The sequence below is a fragment of the Balaenoptera musculus genome, chromosome 15, assembly GCF_009873245.2.
Source record: "Balaenoptera musculus isolate JJ_BM4_2016_0621 chromosome 15, mBalMus1.pri.v3, whole genome shotgun sequence".
Lineage (NCBI taxonomy): Eukaryota > Metazoa > Chordata > Mammalia > Artiodactyla > Balaenopteridae > Balaenoptera > Balaenoptera musculus.
The window spans coordinates 21,278,815-21,296,470 of record NC_045799.1 but is presented as its reverse complement, the minus strand read 5'-3'; the positions used below and the strand labels follow the sequence as shown (position 1 = coordinate 21,296,470).

The following is a 17,656-nucleotide window of genomic DNA, read 5'->3' as shown; positions in this document are numbered from 1 at the left end:
AGCTGCCCCGGCCGGGCGAAGCTCTTTCCAGGCAGCCTGGGGGAGGGGGCGGGTCTGGAGCGGAGCTAGACAACTCTGGCGAAGAATCTGGTCCAGCAGCAAGGTTGGTCGAGTGGCTGTCTCCCTGTGGGGACGATGCTGCCCATTGCACGGTGACTGTCGGATGAGGAAGAGTTAATAATGAGAATAAACAGCTAGCCCTTGTTAAGCGCTTACTGTACGCCGGCCATTGTGCCAGACCATTACGTTCACCCCATCTAACTTCACAGCAACCCGGTAAGGGAGAATGATTATCCCCATCTTACTGACGAGGCAACTGAGGCCCTGAATGGTTAGGTGACTTCCTTGCCCAAGGTCACGGAGCTGGTAAATTTGACTCGAGATTCAAGTTCTTAACAATTAGGTCAGTGGCTCTCCAACTTCGCTGCACGTAGAAATCACCTGGGGCAGCTTTTAAAGATTCCTGATGCCCAGGTAGCAGAGCCAGGCCAGTTAAATCACCGTATTTGGGAGTGGGGTCGGTGGGGGAAGCCAGACAGCAGTATTTCTTAAAGATCCCCACATGAATTCAGTGTGCAGCAAAGTTTGGGAACTGCTACCGTAGATAATTCTGCATCTCAGTAAAACGTTTCGGTGTTTCTCCAGTTTAAGTGTGTAAGAGAATTTTCTGGGAGTTTGTTTAAAATGCAGTTTCCACCCGCAGAGATCTTTTCATTAGGCCCACGGACTACTACACCTTGTGAAAGCCTGTTGGGGGTGGGAAGTAACTTTCTCTGCAGGATTTGTGAGTCAGCTGGACCTTTTAAAGTGCGTGCATCTCATACAAAACTGTTAGTTTGCAATTTTCCTGGATACACAGTACTCGTGGTTACAGCATCTCTGATCTCTGGGTCTTGTTTGAATATGCTGTTCTCTGCCTAGTCTGTCCTCTGTGCTTTCTCCCTGCTCCGCCCAGACACACACACTTCTGCTGTTTCTTACACACATGCACGTAGTCTTTTCTTCCCATCTCTGGCTGCGTAACTCCCAGCATTCAAGAAGCCTCTGTGACCCTCACACCTCTCACTCCCAACCACCTTGGGTGTTTCCTGTTTGCTCTTTAGCATCATCATAATGGAATTTACCAGTGATTTTTCTGTGTTGTATTTATGTCTGTTTTATTAGATTGTGAGCGACTTGAACCATGTTTCCTCATCTCTGTATTCCTCCCAGTTCTTTGACATACAGACTCACAAAAGTTTTACTGAATGGAATGTTTGTGTCCCTTTTATGTCACAGACTGCATGCTGCAAACCGATTCTTCTCTATTTCCAGTTTTGCAAAAGGTGTTTGGTAGTTCTTGCTCTACAGAGTTTTGTTCTTTTTGCTTGAAAATACTCTAGTTAGGTCTGTTAACTTTTCCATCCAGCAGTTAAATAAACACATTGAGTTCTTACAACTGGTGAGACTAGGGAAGACTAACTATGTGCAGTCAGCATTGGTTGATTTTTAATATCTAGTTTTATCACAGTCAGATACAATCAGTTCTGTAGTGGAAACCCTTTTATTGCCCTTAGGCCTTTGCGTGTGTTCCCTACTAAACACTATGCTGTCCAAACTAGTGTTTAGTTGTCATCCACTAAATGTTGTTACCTTTCTGGTACTTGGTAAATACTAGTAGATGGAAATGCTGTTGGTAGTAGTTCATTCTGTTACCAGGAGAGATGACTTAAGAAGTACTTAGATTAAAACCTTGATGTCAGAGGAATTGACACACTTAGTATATATTTATTACAGAATGCCTGAACTGCTGTTGCCCAGCATATTTACAAATTATAAAGGAAGGCAGCCCGGTAATTCAGATTATATTTGTTCTTGGCTGGTCTTAAAACCATGTAAGGTTTATAAAAGTGAGTGAGTGAGTGTGTGTGTGAAGGTCATTATGAAGAGGTTTTTGGACAATAAAGTTTTTTATAGTAGTTAAATATGGTAAAGTATGTGGACTGAATAAGAAACACATTTCACGTAATGACATTCTTTACATCATACAGATTGTTATAGAAAGAGTTTTCTTCGTTCTGTTTTGTACTGTTTACTCAAATTTTAGGCTAAGGCTAATGTAGAAACTGATGGGATAATTTATGTTAAATTCAGATACTCAAGAAACTTGCCCTTGTTTCTCGGATCAGATATGGGCAGAGTATCCAGTTCTGGCCTCAGCACATGGAAGAAACTCAATCTTCAAGCCTGAGGTTTAAGTCTCTAGTTTGATCCCCCAGAAAAGGTGAAAAACTACGCATGCTCAGTTAAAGACCAAAAATGACTCTAATCATGCTAGCCTGAGACGTAGAAATGGATTCTTTTTAATTTGAGGTACCCATCAGTGTTAGCAGATGTGTTCCCTGACATGTGTAAAGGCCTTTTCGATAGAATACATGATTTTCTTTGGTGCAAGATGATTAAACGTTTTAGAATTAAGGTACATGGAGTTTAAGTTTTAGATGCAGAAAATAGGTAACTTGCCCAAGACTACTTGGTTGGCTGTAGCACATCTAAGAATAGAATGCAGGTCTCCTTCCTCTGGACTCAGTATCCCCTTCCACCCTCATGCCCCTCATGTGAGAGGATGTCTTGTTTCTTGTTGTTGTTGTTGTGTGTGTGTGTGTGTGTGTGTGTGTGTGTGTGTGTGTGTGTGTTGGGGATGGGGGAAGTGGACAGAGTAGTCTGCTATGTTTGAGATATTAAGTTAGATATATAATGAGTGCTTGTAGTATGACATGTACTTTGCTATATAAACTGGGGATACTAAGATAAATAAGACACAGCCCCTTTCCTTCAGGAATCTATAGTCTAGTCAGGGTTGTAGTAAAAGTAAAAGTATAGTATCTAAGGCAGCTCTGTCAAATAGAAATTTCTGCAGTGATGGAACTGTTCTATATCTGCACTGTCCAGTATGGTAGCAGTTAACCACATGTGATATTGAGGACTTGAAATGTGACTAGTTTACCTAAGGAACTGAATTTATAATTTAATTTAAATTTAAGTAATATGTGGTTATGGCTGCTGTGTTAGAGCAAGTCTGGGGCATAAAAGATGAGAACTCTGGTGGGGGTGGGAGCAGGCAGGGTATCCATACTTTTTTGGACAGACTAGCAAAAACTACCTGTTTTCACTTTTGGGGAGGAATGCAGGCAGAACCTGTCTCCCTTTCTTGTAATTCAGGTGTTTGATAGGATCCTTAACAGAATCTGGTGCACAGGTGAATACATTCCTTTTTGGCCAAGCTTGATTGATATTTTCCTTGGGGGTCGATAGGACTACAACAGAAATATGAAATATGTTCCTTTTGCCTTTATTAGTTGTAAAGGTTATATGGATGACCTTGAATGCACTTATGCACCTTAAAATCCAGCATTTATTTACTCAGTTCATTTATTCAGTGTTTTGGCACCCTGTACCCTATTTTTCCTAAGAGAAACAAGGCATACCTGATAGTGTGTACCTTGCATTTGTACAGCTCAAAGTATGTTGACTTACGTTGTTTTATTTGATCCTTTTCCCAAGTCACTTTAGCTAGGTACTGCAGGTATTCTCCCTGTTTTACAGGTGAGGAAACTATGACAAAGAAATGCCAAGTGACTTGTCCAAGGTCATATGGTGAGGTACGGAGTCAGAACAAAAGAAGGAGCATTGGACTTCGAGGCAAGAGGTGGAGTTTCTTGTCCCAGCTCTACTTTTACTTGATGTGACCCTGAGCAAGTTGTAGAGGCTAGTGACATCTGTCTTGCTTAAATTTCTAGGCTTGTTATTGAACTGAAATGAAGTAACATGTGAAAGCTCTTTGAAAATGATCAATTATGCGAAGGTACATTGTTATCAAGCAAGATCTGCAATAGTTTTTCTGTTGTAGGATGCCACCTTCGTAACTCATCACGTCAGTTACCATGTTGAATACTGCTGTAACATGGATTTATTTATCATGGATTTATCTTGTCTTCTTCACTATGAAACTTTCTCTTGGGCAGCCATTGTGTCCTATTCATACCTGCCTCCCTACATGTTAGGACAATACCTGACACATAGCAGGTGTTTAATAAATGTTTGTTTAATGAAATGACTGATGTACAAATTTACAAAGTTAAAAAAAACTGTTCTCTGTAATTAGATTTGAAGCTCCTTGGGAGCAAGGATGATGTTTATTCATTATTATAGTCCCTGTGTTTGGTGTATAGAAGGCATGTAATAAATATTGGCTGAGTTAATTGATGTAATTAATGCCAAGCTGTGGTCTTAGTGTGTCTACCACTGTATTGATCATTTTGGTAGTTTGTCAATTAGACCAAACCTTCATGTTACTTTGTGGTAGTACCTACAAGTCATAAACTGTTACCCAGCACACAGTGACCTGATAGCAGAAACATACAGAGATTACCTAGAAAATGGATACATGCAGAGTTGGGAAGGAGATTAAGTGATCTGCAGGGTAGCACTGTCATCTTTGCTTTCCTCCTATCACTTCTGAAGTTTGAAAGTGGAGACTTCTCTGCTCGCAGCTCAAGTTGATAGCCAACAGAGCCTAGCTGGGAAGGAGACTCATATGATCCTAACACAGCAGTCAAAGCCCTCAACCGTCTGACTTCAGTATCTCACCACAGTGCCCAACCCTCCCTGCAATGTTCCCATCCTTCCTGCCCTCCCCTTCCTCAATATATTAGAGACACTGGAGTCTGCTTTCCTGCTGTCCCTTCAACCTGTCTTAGATACTTCAGTCAAATTTCCTTAATAGGAATTCAGTTCCTGTTGTATTATTCCTATGATAAAGTTAAACTTTCTCTCATTCTCTGCCCTCAGTTTTTACTAAGTTAATTTCAAATCTCCAATCTGAGGATTCATAGTATTCTTCCTCCATAAGAGCTATCGTTTGTTGATTGCTTACTATGGACTAGATAGGACATGTTCCAGACATCTTACATGTCTTGATTCTCTAATCACAACTCCAAAGTAGGCTGTTATCCTACTGTTATCTCCATTTAACAGATGAGGATGCTCAGGCACAGAGGTAGAGCAACTTCTGCAGGATTTTCCAACTTGCAGGTGGTGGAACTGGGATTTGAATCTAAGAAGTCTAGTTCCAGAGTCCTGGCTCTTAACCAGTCTCCTATTTGTTTCCATGCTTCTCATCTCTGTGTTTAATGGCTACATTATAGTATATAGAGTTAATATGCCCTAATTGCGAAGGTATTCCATTATTGATGGACAGTTAAATTCTGATCACTTCCCCATCTTATGTGCAATACTACAGTGAATGAATGCCTGGTGCATTTTTCTATTGAGTTGTTTATCAGGATAAATTAAGTGGTATTACTGGGTCAAAGCACCTGATATTACTATGTCTCCCACTATGTATTGGCAAAACATTCGTGCTATCCTTGGGTGAATGGTTAGAAAAATGTCATTAGCCTGAGGTGCCTTACAAGTGTGTCAATTTATCGGCAGGATAGAGCTACAAACAATTCCATGGCAAGTGAACTAGGCAGTCAGGGCCCAGCAGGGTTTTGCCATGGTGCTATCCTGAAAGGTTGATGCACATATGAACATCTTTGCCCAGGAGGACCTAGGCTGTGAATCAATTCTGGTCCTTGAAACTACAGATGTTCTCTGAGATCTCTGGGTTGCTTTGGACAGCCTGAGCTGCAACAGCAAGAGGAGGTTCTTATTTGTGTGTTTAAGACTAGGCTGGCCACTGACAAAACTGGACCCAACAGGACTTACCCTGCCAAATCTGTGACATTACACTCTGCCCTCATCTTTTTTTTTTTTTTTTTTTCCTAACAGCAACAAACATGAAACAAAATGAAGTTATAGGACTTCCATAGTTGGGTTATAAGCCCAGACCCTGGAGCAGAGGTGGGATAGGGTGACTTTCAGGGCAGCAATGGCTCATTCATAGTGTATGCCTCCCTACCTTCCCTCCACAAGAATCATGCTGATTCAGTTACCAAAACTAGCATATGCCTTTATCTTTTATCAGAGGCGTAAGTTGACCCATAGATGAGTTCTTCTTAGCTTACATCCTGTTTTGTTTTTTTTTTAAACTTGAATTAGTTGCCAACATTTAAAGAGTGGACTTCACAGAGATGTCCAGATTTTCTGTGTCTCTTGAAAAACTGGATTATCAGGCAACACTGGGTCTACATTCCTTCAAGGTAATAGTTGGCTAGGGCTGAGTAGTGATTGTGTCCTTTAAAGAGAACCTTAATTCTCTAATTTGCCCCAATGTGCACCCTACCCACTTCACCCCATGTTTGGTTTCCTAGACTGGAGGTTTTCATCCTTCCCAGACCTAATGACTGCTTCACTATCCTGAAATTAACAGATAATATATAACCTACCAACACATAGAATTTTAAAAAAATCTTTGAAACTAACAATAACAAATGAAAACCATAAATTACTCTCCTTCCAATAAAATTGGTATTTCGGTAAAAATGCTCAGGTAGAGCTATACTAGAGGACATAACAAAGTGGTCAGATGCTTGTGTCTACTTATAACTTGAGAAGTAAGACAGTAATATGGCACTTTATATTTGACATTTTGAAATAAGGGCTAAGTAAGTAGCATGTAGTTCTTGTGATTGTGTTCCTGACAGCAGTGTGTGGTATTAGCAACTCAGACACCACAAAAGGTATGGCCTTAGGTGATGTGATTGTTCTGAAATGGTGAACAATTCTTGGTATGGTTAAGGTTCCAAACATAAAAAAGTTGAATCTTTCCTCGGTTTGCATGGTTAATTGTGTTACTGAAAAATTAAGTGTATATTAAAATAGCACAAAATATTTTGTATTTATGAGTAAAATGAAGTTAGATTTTTAGCCTTAGACAATTAAGAACAGAATGATTTTCTGGCAGACATGAGAAAGTCAGGTGAAATGTAGCAAAATTATTCATTGTGCAGGACTGTCACCTGTGTTACAGGATGTCTAGATATCCTGGATCTGCCCATAAATACCATAAATACCAGTAACATGCCCCAATCGTTGCGTTAACCAAAAGTGCACTTAATATTTCCAAAATACCCTGGGGGGGGTAGTCTTTTTTTTTTTTTTTAATTGAAAATCATTGCCCTAAACTCTTGAGTGTGTCCTGTTGGCCTTACCTCCTAAATCAGAGTGAGTTTTTATCACTCATTTTGCTAGTTTAATATTTACGAAATGATGCCTCAGTTACTTTACTTTGTGTTTCTTTGATTTTTTTTTTTATGTTTGTTTCCAATGTTTATTTTCTCTTCATTGTTTAATTTGCCTGTGCAGTTGGCCCTTTCTGTTGGTGGGTTCTGCATTTGCAGATTCAACCAACCATGAATCAAAGATACTTGGGGAAAAAAAAATCCAGAAAGTTCCAAAAAGAAAAACCTGAATTTGCTCTATGTAGGCAGCTGTTTACACGGCATTTGTATTGTACTTACAACTATTTACATAGCATTTACATTGTATTAGGTATTATAAGTAATCTAGAGATGATTTACAATATATGGGAGGATGTGCATAGGTTATATGCCACATACTTTTATATAAGGGACTTGAGCATCTGTGATTTTGGTATTGTCGGAGGGTCCTCGAACCAGTCCCCCATGGATACCAAGGGACAACTGTAATTATAAGGTACATCTTTGTCTTATTATTTTTTGTCTTTTATGCATTTTGTTGAAATTTAGCAGCTGTATTTTTCTATTACATGCGTTAAATATTTTAGTTCAACTTTTTTTCTCTCTCGGTCTTAGTTGCAGTACGTGGGATCTTTAGTTGGGGCACGTGGGGTCTTTAGTTGCGGCATGCGGACTTCTTAGTTGCGGCATGCATGCAGGATCTGATTCCTGGACCAGGGTTTGAAACCAGGCCCCCTGCATTGGGAGCGCAGAGTCTTACCCACTGGGCCACCAGGGAAGTCCCTACCTTACATGTTTCTTACAGCATTTATTTCATTTTCTTCCATGTAATCATTTAAACATTAATAGATTTGAAGAATTTAAATTTCTTACATTTAAAAACTTTTTAAAAATTTTAAGAAGAATTTAAGAGCTATTAATCCTGTTTTGATTGGTCTTTCATAGTGTTTTTTCAAGAAAGATACTCCTGTCTTTACTTCAGAATTGGGAAGGGTGATAGCTGTTTCTTAAAAATGCAAATTCCCAGGCCCTAACCCAAACCTACAGAATTGAGCTTCTTAGGGATGGAGTTTGGAAATCTACATTTTAAACCAGAGGGCCCCCCCCTCAATGATTCTTATGTATACAGTGGAGTTTGAGAGCTAGCTTGTCTTTTTTTTTTTTTTTCTTAAAACATTTTTTTCCCTCTAACAATGTATTATCCGAAATGGCCGCTAAATATTATTTAAATATTCCTTGAATATTTGAAAACCATCCAACTACTTTTTTTATACTAATAAATAGCTTAAAGCAAATGGACATTTTCAATTTTTATATCTATACAACATGCAAAATTTTGGACTTCCTTCAGTGGCATAAAGGGAACACCTTCTAACATCTTCCTTTTTCCCATTGATAAACCTTGGCATTCTGAAACATTCAGTATTCACTGTGTGCCAAGGACTTCTCAAAGATTCAGGAAGTGAGGTTTCCCCTCAAAAAAGGTTGACACACTTGTGGTGAAGATATCTTTACAAAGCTAATGAATAACCAAACGTGAAGCTTAATATGAATAGCCTGTAGGTACTCAGAGCTGGTGAAGAGGGGTGATGGGAGGAGTCAAAAAAAGTTGTACCAAAGAGGACATTTGAGCTGTGCTATGAAGTGTGAAGACTTCATAAGGTGGATAGAGGTGGGAAACAGCATGAGCAGTAATATAGGGTATGAACAAACTTGTCGGTTTTGAGCAATCATCAGTAGTACTTTGGGTCATAGCTTGGAGGATGGGGTGGGAAAGTGGCCGTAGAAGATAAAACTGGGAATGTGGATAAGCAATTTTAATTAGAATTTTAGCAAGGTTTTTTTCTTTAATTGGATAAAATCATCTTAAATTTTATATAAAAGAGTAAATGCCTGAGAATAACTGATAAAGTTTTGAAAAAGAGTAGTCAAAGTAAAGGGGGCTTCCTTTTCAGATGTTAAATCATTCTATAAAGCCACTGAATTTAAATCATTATGGCTGGACTTCCCTGGTGGCGTAGTGGTTAAGAATCTGCCAATGCAGGGGACATGGGTTCTAACCCAGGTCCGGGAAGATCCCACATGCTGCAGAGCAACCAAGCCCGTGTGCCACAACTACTGAGGCTGCACTCTACAGCCCACGAGCCACAACTACTGAGCCTGCGTGCCACAACTACTGAAGCCCGTGCGCCTAGATCCCGTGCTCCGCAACAAGAGAAGCCACCGCAATGAGAAGCCCGTGCACCGTAACGAAGAGTAGCCCCCGCTCGACACAACTAGAGAAAGCCCGCACGCAGCAACAAAGACCCAATGCAGCCAAAAATAAATATAAATTAATTAATTTTTAAAAATCGTTATGGCATTAGTATAGGAATAGACAAATAGTTGAACTGAACAGATTTGTAAATAGATTCCTATATAAATGAGAGTTTAATATATGACAAAATTGGTATTTCAGGTCAGTGGGAAAGGACGTGCTTTTATTTTTTTGTTTTTTGGCTGCATTGGGTCTTCGTTGCTGTGCATGGGCTTTCTCTAGTTGCGGCGAGTGGGGTCTACTCTTCATTGAGGTGCGCGGGTTTCTCATTGCGGTGGCTTCTCTTGTTGTGGAACACGGGCTCTAGGTGCATGGGCTTCAGTAGTTGCAGCATGCGGGCTCAGTAGTTGCAGTGCATGGGCTTAGTTGCAAGGATGTGTTTTTAATAGATGATGTTGACACAACTTACTATACATCTCTAAGAAAATAAAATTGGATCTTTCCTATACCACTTGTGGAAGTAAATTCCAGATGATATAAAACTTAAATGTGAAGAATTAATTATCTTGCATGGAAATCTAGTAACTACATTATACACTTTAGGATTGTCTTTAAACTTCTGGACCTAGACGCATAGTAAATATTTTATGTATTTTACATTATGACCCAGAACATATGCATATATAAAAAATGAAACAAGTCTCAGAACATTGCTTACCTTTACTGTGTGTGGTGTCTTTATTGTATATTCTATTCCATATAATTAAAAAGTATTATCTATTTCATTTATTTTATGACCCACAGTTTGAAAAACACTGTTACAGGGGATAGGAGGGAGAAATCACCTAAGCCAGACTCAAAACTAGAAGTTATAAAATAAAAAAAAATATTTGGCTAGAATAATGAAATTTCACTTCATACCTACCAAATTGGCAAATAAATAAATATGTAAATAAATCTGATTCTTGGCAAAAGATTGGGAGTGAGAGGAGGGAAGGGCTCTCATCCATTCCTAATGCAAATGGGAGTTGTTACAGCTTTTTGGGAATCTATCTGGCAAGACCTATTAACATTAAAAATACATATACTCCTTGATCCAATGGTTTCACTCTTGGAGACTTGTTCCATAGAAATTAAAAGGCCACTCCTAAAGGATATATAAGCAAGCATATTTATTGCATCATTATTTCCTGGTGACAAAATATGGGAAGTGAAGTAAATGTAAATCATTGGGAGACTGAATAAATTGTATCATATCATGGAATATTACACAGCCATTAAAAAGAATCTTATTGGAAGGATATTCATAAAGTACTGGTGAATGGAAAAAAGATGTAGAAGAGTATATAGTCCCTAGCTATGTGTGTATATAAATTATTTTAATATGATTGAGTTAGGGTGGAGCAAAATACACAAGGAAATGTTAGGTTGGTTAAATGGATTACCTATTCAGGGAAATGAATTATTTGGATAGGGAATGAAGACAAATATAAAGGGTAAAAAATCACACTAAAAACAAAAAACCTTGTAGTATAATGTTCTTGTGCATTTATTGAAGAGATTATAGTGTGTGTATATATATTATACTATATACTATATGTATATGTGTGTGTGTGCGTTTATATATATGTTTATAAAAAAAAGGTGAGAAAAAATGTTGTGTGGGTATAAGTTATCCTCTGATGAGAATGGCAACCTATCAGAGTCTCCCCTTTTTACCCTTCCATTTTTTTTTTTAATTCTTATTAGTCATCAGTTTTATACACATCAGTGTATACATGTCATTCCCAATCGCCCAATTCATCACACCACCACCCCCACCACCCCCATGGCTTTCCTGCCTTGGTGTCCATACGTTTGTTCTCTACATCTGTGTCTCAATTTCTGCCCTGCAAACCAGTTCATCTGTCCCATTTTTCTAGGTTCCACATATATGCGTTAATATACGATAATTGTTTTTCTCTTTCTGACTTACTTCACTCTGTATGACAGTCTCTAGATCCACCCGCGTCTCAACAAATGACCCAGTTTCGTTCCTTTTTATCGCTGAGTAATATTCCATTGTATATATGTACCGCATCTTCTTTATCCATTCATCTGTCGATGGGCATTTAGGTTGCTTCCATGACCTGGCTATTGTAAATAGTGCTGCATTGAACATTGGGGTGCGTGTGTCTTTTTGAATTATGGTTTTCTCTGGGTATATGCCCAGTAGTGGGATTGCTGGGTCATATGGTAATTCTATTTTTAGTTTTTTAAGGAACCTCCATACTGTTCTCCATAGTGGCTGTATTTACATTCCCACCAACAGTGCAAGAGGGTTCCCTTTTCTCCACACCCTCTCCAGCATTTGTTGTTTGTAGATTTTCTGATGATGCCCATTCTAACTGGTGTGAGGTGATACCTCATTGTAGTTTTGATTTGCATTTCTCTAATAATTAGTGATGTTGAGCAGCTTTTCATGTGCTTCTTGGCCATCTGTATATCTTCTTTGGAGAAATGTCTATTTAGGTCTTCTGCCCATTTTTGGATTGGGTTGTTTGTTTCTTTAATATTGAGCTGCATGAGCTGTTTATATATTTTGGAGATTAATCCTTTGTCCGTTGATTCGTTTGCAAATATTTTCTCCCATTCTGAGGGTTGTCTTTTCGTCTTGTTTATGGTTTCCTTTGCTGTGCAAAAGCTTTGAAGTTTCATTAGATCCCATTTGTTTATTTTGGTTTTTATTTCCATTACTCTAGGAGGTGGATCAAAAAAGATCTTGCTGTGATTTATGTCAAAGAGTGTTCTTCCTAAGTTTTCCTCTAAGAGTTTTACAGTGTCCGGTCTTACGTTTAGGTCTCGAATCCATTTTGAGTTTATTTTTGTGTATGGTGTTAGGGAGTGTTCTAATTTCATTCTTTTACATGTAGCTGTCCAGTTTTCCCAGCACCACTTATTGAAGAGACTGTCTTTTCTCCATTGTATATCCTTGCCTCCTTTGTCATAGATTAGTTGACCATAGGTGCGTGGGTTTATCTCTGGGCTTTCTATCTTGTTCCATTGATCTATGTTTCTGTTTTTGTGCCAGTACCATATTGTCCTGATGACTGTAGCTTTGTAGTAGAGTCTGAAGTCAGGGAGTCTGATTCCTCCAGCTCCGTTTTTTTCCCTCAAGACTGCTTTGGCTATTCGGGGTCTTTTGTGTCTCCATACAAATTTTAAGATTTTTTGTTCTAGTTCCGTAAAAAATGCCATTGGTAATTTGATAGGGATTGCATTGAATCTGTAGATTGCTTTGAGTAGTATAGTCATTTTCACAATATTGATTCTTCCAATCCAAGAACATGGTATATCTCTCCATCTGTTGGTATCATCTTTAATTTCTTTCATCAGTGTCTTATAGTTTTCTGCATACCGGTCTTTTGTCTCCCTAGGTAGGTTTATTCCTAGGTATTTTATTCTTTTTGCTGCAATGGTAAATGGGAGTGTTTCCTTAATTTCTCTTTCAGATTTCTCATCATTAGTGTATAGGAATGCAAGAGATTTCTGTGCATTAATTTTGTATCCTGCAACTTTACCAGATTCATTGATTAGCTCTAGTAGTTTTCTGGTGGCATCTTTAGGATTCTCTATGTATAGTATCATGTCATCTGCAAAGAGTGACAGTTTTACTTCTTGCTTTCCAATTTGTATTCCTTTTATTTCTTTTTCTTCTCTGATTGCCATGGCTAGGACTTCCAAAACTATGTTGAATAATAGTGGCGAGAGTGGACATCCTTGTCTCGTTCCTGATCTTAGAGGAAATGTTTTCAGTTTTTCACCATTGAGAATGATGTTTGCTGTGGGTTTGTCATATATGGCCTTTATTATGTTGAGGTAGCTTCCCTCTATGCCCACTTTCTGGAGAGTTTTTATCATAAATGGGTGTTGAATTTTGTCAAAAGCTTTTGCTGCATCTATTGAGATGATGGTTTTTCTTCTTCAATTTGTTAATATGGTGTATCACATTGATTGCTTTGTGTATATTGAAGAATCCTTGCATCCCTGGGATAAATCCCACTTGATCATGGTGTGTGATCCTTTTAATGTGTTGTTGGATTCTGTTTGCTAGTATTTTGTTGAGGATTTTTGCATCTCTATTCATCAGTGATATTGGTCTGTAATTTTCTTTTTTTGTAGTATCTTTGTCTGGTTTTGGTATCAGGGTGATGGTGGCCTCATAGAATGAGTTTGGGAGTGTTCCTTCCTCTGCAATTTTTTGGAAGAGTTTGAGAAGGATGGGTGTTAGCTCTTCTCTAAATGTTTGATAGAATTCACCTGTGAAGCCATCTGGTCCTGGACTTTTGTTTGTTGGAAGAGTTTTAATCACAGTTTCAATTTCATTACTTGTGATTGGTCTGTTCATATTTTCTATTTCTTCCTGGTTCAGTCTTGGAAGGTTATCCCTTTCTAAGAATTTGTCCATTTCTCCCAGGTTGTCCATTTCATTGGCATAGAGTTGCTTGTAGTAGTCTCTTAGGATGCTTTGTATTTCTGCAGTGTCTGTTGTAACTTCTCCTTTTTCATTTCTGATTTTATTGATTTGAGTCCTCTCCCTCTTTTTCTTGATGAGTCTGGCTAATGGTTTATCAATTTTGTTTATCTTCTCAAAGAACCAGCTTTTAGTTTTATTGATCTTTGCTATTGTCTCCTTTGTTTCTATTTCATTTATTTCTGCTCTGATCTTTATGATTTCTTTCCTTCTGCTAACTTTGTGTTTTGTTTGTTCTTCTTTCTGTAGTTCCTTTAGGTGTAAGGTTAGATTGTTTATTTGAGATTTTTCTTGTGTCTTGAGGTAGGCTTGTATAGCTATAAACTTCCCTCTTAGAACTGCTTTTGCTGCATCCCATAGGTTTTGGATCGTCGTGTGTTCATTGTCATTTGTCTCTAGGTATTTTTTGATTTCCTCTTTGATTTCTTCAGTGATCTCTTGGTTTTTTAGTAACGTATTGTTTAGCCTCCATGTGTTTGTGTTTTTTACATTTTTTTCCCTGTAATTGATTTCTAATCTCATAGCGTTCTGGTCAGAAAAGATGCTTGATATGATTTCGATTTTCTTAAATTTACTGAGGCTTGATTTGTGACCCAAGATGTGATCTATCCTGGAGAATGTTCTGTGCGCACTTGAGAAGAAAGTGTAATCTGCTGTTTTTGGATGGAATGTCCTATAAATATCAATTAAATCTATCTGGTCTATTGTGTCATTTAAAGCTTCTGTTTCCTTATTTATTTTTATTTGGATGATCTGTCCATTGGTGTAAGTGAGGTGTTAAAGTCCCCCACTATTATTGTGTTACTGTCTATTTTCTCTTGTATAGCTGTTAGCAGTTGCCTTATGTATTGAGGTGCTCCTATGTTGAGGGCATATATATTTATAATTGTTATATTTTCTTCTTGGATTGATGCCTTCATCATTATGTAGTGTCCTTCCTTGTCTCTTGTAACATTATTTTAAAGTCTATTTTATCTGATATGAGTATTGCTACTCCAGCTTTCTTCTGATTTCCATTTGCATGGAATATCTTTTTCCATCCCCTCACGTTCAGTTTCTATGTGTCCCTAGGTCTGAAGTGGGTCTCTTGTAGACAGCATATATATGGGTCTTGTTTTTGTATCCATTCCGCAAGCCTGTGTCTTTTGGTTGGAGCATTTAATCCATTCACGTTTAAGGTAATTATTGATATGTATGTTCCTATGACCATTTTCTTAATTGTTTTGGGGTTTTTTTTGTAGGTCCTTTTCTTCTCTTGTGTTTCCCACTTAGAGAAGTTCCTTTAGCATTTTTTGTAGAGCTGGTTTGGTGGCACTGAATTCTCTTAGCTTTTGCTTGTCTGTAAAGCTTTTGATTTCTCCATGGAATCTGAATGAGATCCTTGCTGGGTAGAGTAAGCTTGGTTGTACGTTCTGTCCTTTCATCACTTTAAGTATATCATGCCACTCCCCTCTGGCTTGTAGAGTTTCTGCTGAGAAATCAGCTGTTAACCTTATGGGAGTTCCGTTGTATGTTATTTGTTGTTTTTCCCTTGCTGCTTTCAATAATTTTTCTTTGTCTTTAATTTTTGCCAGTTTGATTACTGTGTGTCTCGGCGTGTTTCTCCTTGGGTTTATCCTGTATGGGACTCACTGTGCTTCCTGGACTTGGGTGCCTGTTTCCTTTCCCATGTTAGGGAAGTTTTTGACTATAATCTCTTCAAATATTTTCTCGGGTCCTTTCTCTCTCTCCTCCTTCTGGGACCCCTATAATGCGAATGTTGTTGCATTTAATGTTGTCCCAGAGGTCTCTTAGGCTGTCTTCATTTCTTTTCATTCTTTTTTCTTTATTCTGTTCCGCAGCAGTGAATTCCACCATTCTGTCTTCCAGGTCACTTATCTGTTCTTCTGCCTCAGTTATTCTGCTATTGATTACTTCTAGTGTAGTTTTCATTTCAGTTATTGTATTGGTCATCTCTGTTTTTTTGTTCTTTAATTCTTCTAGGTCTTTGTTAAACATTTCTTGCACCTTCTCGATCTTTGCCTCCATTCTTTTTCTGAGGTCCTGGATCATCTTCACTATCATTATTCTGAATTCTTTTTCTGGAAGGTTGCCTATTTCCACTTCATTTAGTTGTTTTTCTGGTGTTTTTTCTTGTTCCTTCATCTGGTATATAGCCCTCTGCCTTTTCATCTTGTCTGTCTTTCTGTGAATGTGGTTTTTGTTCCACAGGCTGCAGGATTGTAGTTCTTCTTGCTTCTGCTGTCTGCCCTCTGGTGGATGAGGCTATCTAAGAGGCTTGTGCAAGTTTCCTGATGGGAGGGACTGGTGGTGGGTAGAGCTGATTGTTGCTCTGGTGGGCAGAGCTCAGTAAAACTTTAATCCGCTTGACTGCTGATGGGTGGGGCTGGGTTCCCTCCCTGTTCGTTGTTTGGCCTGAGGTACCCCAACACTGGAGCCTACCTGGGCTCTTTGGTGGGGCTAATAGTGGACTCTGGGAGGGCTCACACCAAGGAGTACTTCCCAGAACTTCTGCTGCCAGTGTCCTTGTCCCCACGGTGAGCCACAGCCACCCCCCGCCTCTGCAGGAGACCCTCCAACATTAGCAGGTAGGTCTGGTTCAGTCTCCACTGGGGTCACTGCTCCTTCCCCTGGGTCCCAATGTGCACACTACTTTGTGTGTGCCCTCCAAGAGTGGAGTCTCTGTTTCCCCCAGTCCTGTCGAAGTCCTGCAATCAAATCCCACTAGCCTTCAAAGTCTGATTCTCTAGGAATTCCTCCTCCCATTTCCGGACCCCCCAGGTTGGGAAGCCTGACATGGGGCTCAGAACCTTCACTCCAGTGGGTGGACTTCTGTGGTATAAGTGTTCTCCAGTCTGTGAGTCACCCACCCAGCAGTTATGGGATTTGATTTTACTGTGATTGTGCCCCTCCTACCGTCTCATTGCGGCTTCTTTGTCTTTGGATGTGGGGTATCTATTTTGGTGAGTTCCAGTGTCTTTGTGTTGATGAGTGTCCAGCAGCTAGTTGTCATTCTGGTGTTCTCACAAGAGGGAGTGAGAGCATGTCCTTCTACTCCACCATCTTGGTTCAGGGCCACAAATTTCCCCTTCCGTGTTTGAGAGTGCTTATTTTAGGGCGGTGGTGCCGGGGGCGGGGGGAACATCAGGATATCCTTAGGGGGGTTCCTTATAAATCCTAAGGAAATTGAGGCAACTTTAACAGTCAGTCGCATCCACCCATCCTTCACATTGTAGGTACCTTGTTCGATTCTGGTTCATCCTTTCTGCCTTCCCATTTTCAGGGCCTCTTGGTTCAGAGGAGGACCATATCCTCTTGAAAAACACTGATACTTACTGATCTGGAATGAGGTTTTGTAAGATAAAATTAAACAAAGCTACCAATTTGAAGAAAAGCTAGTTTAAGGGATAGAACTTTTTAAAGCTTAAGTGTATCCTTAAACTCTGCTGGCTGGGCAAACAGATTTCAGAGCAAGTAGAAAATGAAAGTTAATAGAAATTAATTGGAAAGGACTAACCATCCTTGATTCTCCTCATGGGTATGGCATTTATGATTGTAATATTTACATTGCATTCATATAGATATGTTTTCTGTGGCTAAAGTTTCTCATTTGTATGGTAGACTTAGATATCTTTACATGGAGAATATACAGCATAGGGAAAAGTAGGACGTGTCATGGAGAATATATAGGTTAGGGAGGGGCAGTACATGCTGTGGTTAAGAGCATGGTCCCTGGAGCCC

The 17,656-nt window shown here is 39.1% G+C and overlaps 1 protein-coding gene across 7 annotated transcripts in view; it reads left to right on the top strand.

The window, feature by feature from the left end:
• The window catches only part of RALGAPB (Ral GTPase activating protein non-catalytic subunit beta), a 107,218-nt gene that overhangs the window by 478 nt on the left and 89,084 nt on the right, over positions 1 to 17,656 (top strand). The window contains exon 2 of one of the 7 annotated variants that reach the window (XM_036824620.1): positions 3,586 to 3,688. The exons of the other annotated variants lie outside the window; for them this stretch is intronic. The gene's annotated coding sequence lies outside the window, so the exon portion shown is untranslated. The remainder of the gene's footprint in view (positions 1 to 3,585; positions 3,689 to 17,656) is intronic. 7 annotated transcript variants of the gene reach the window in all.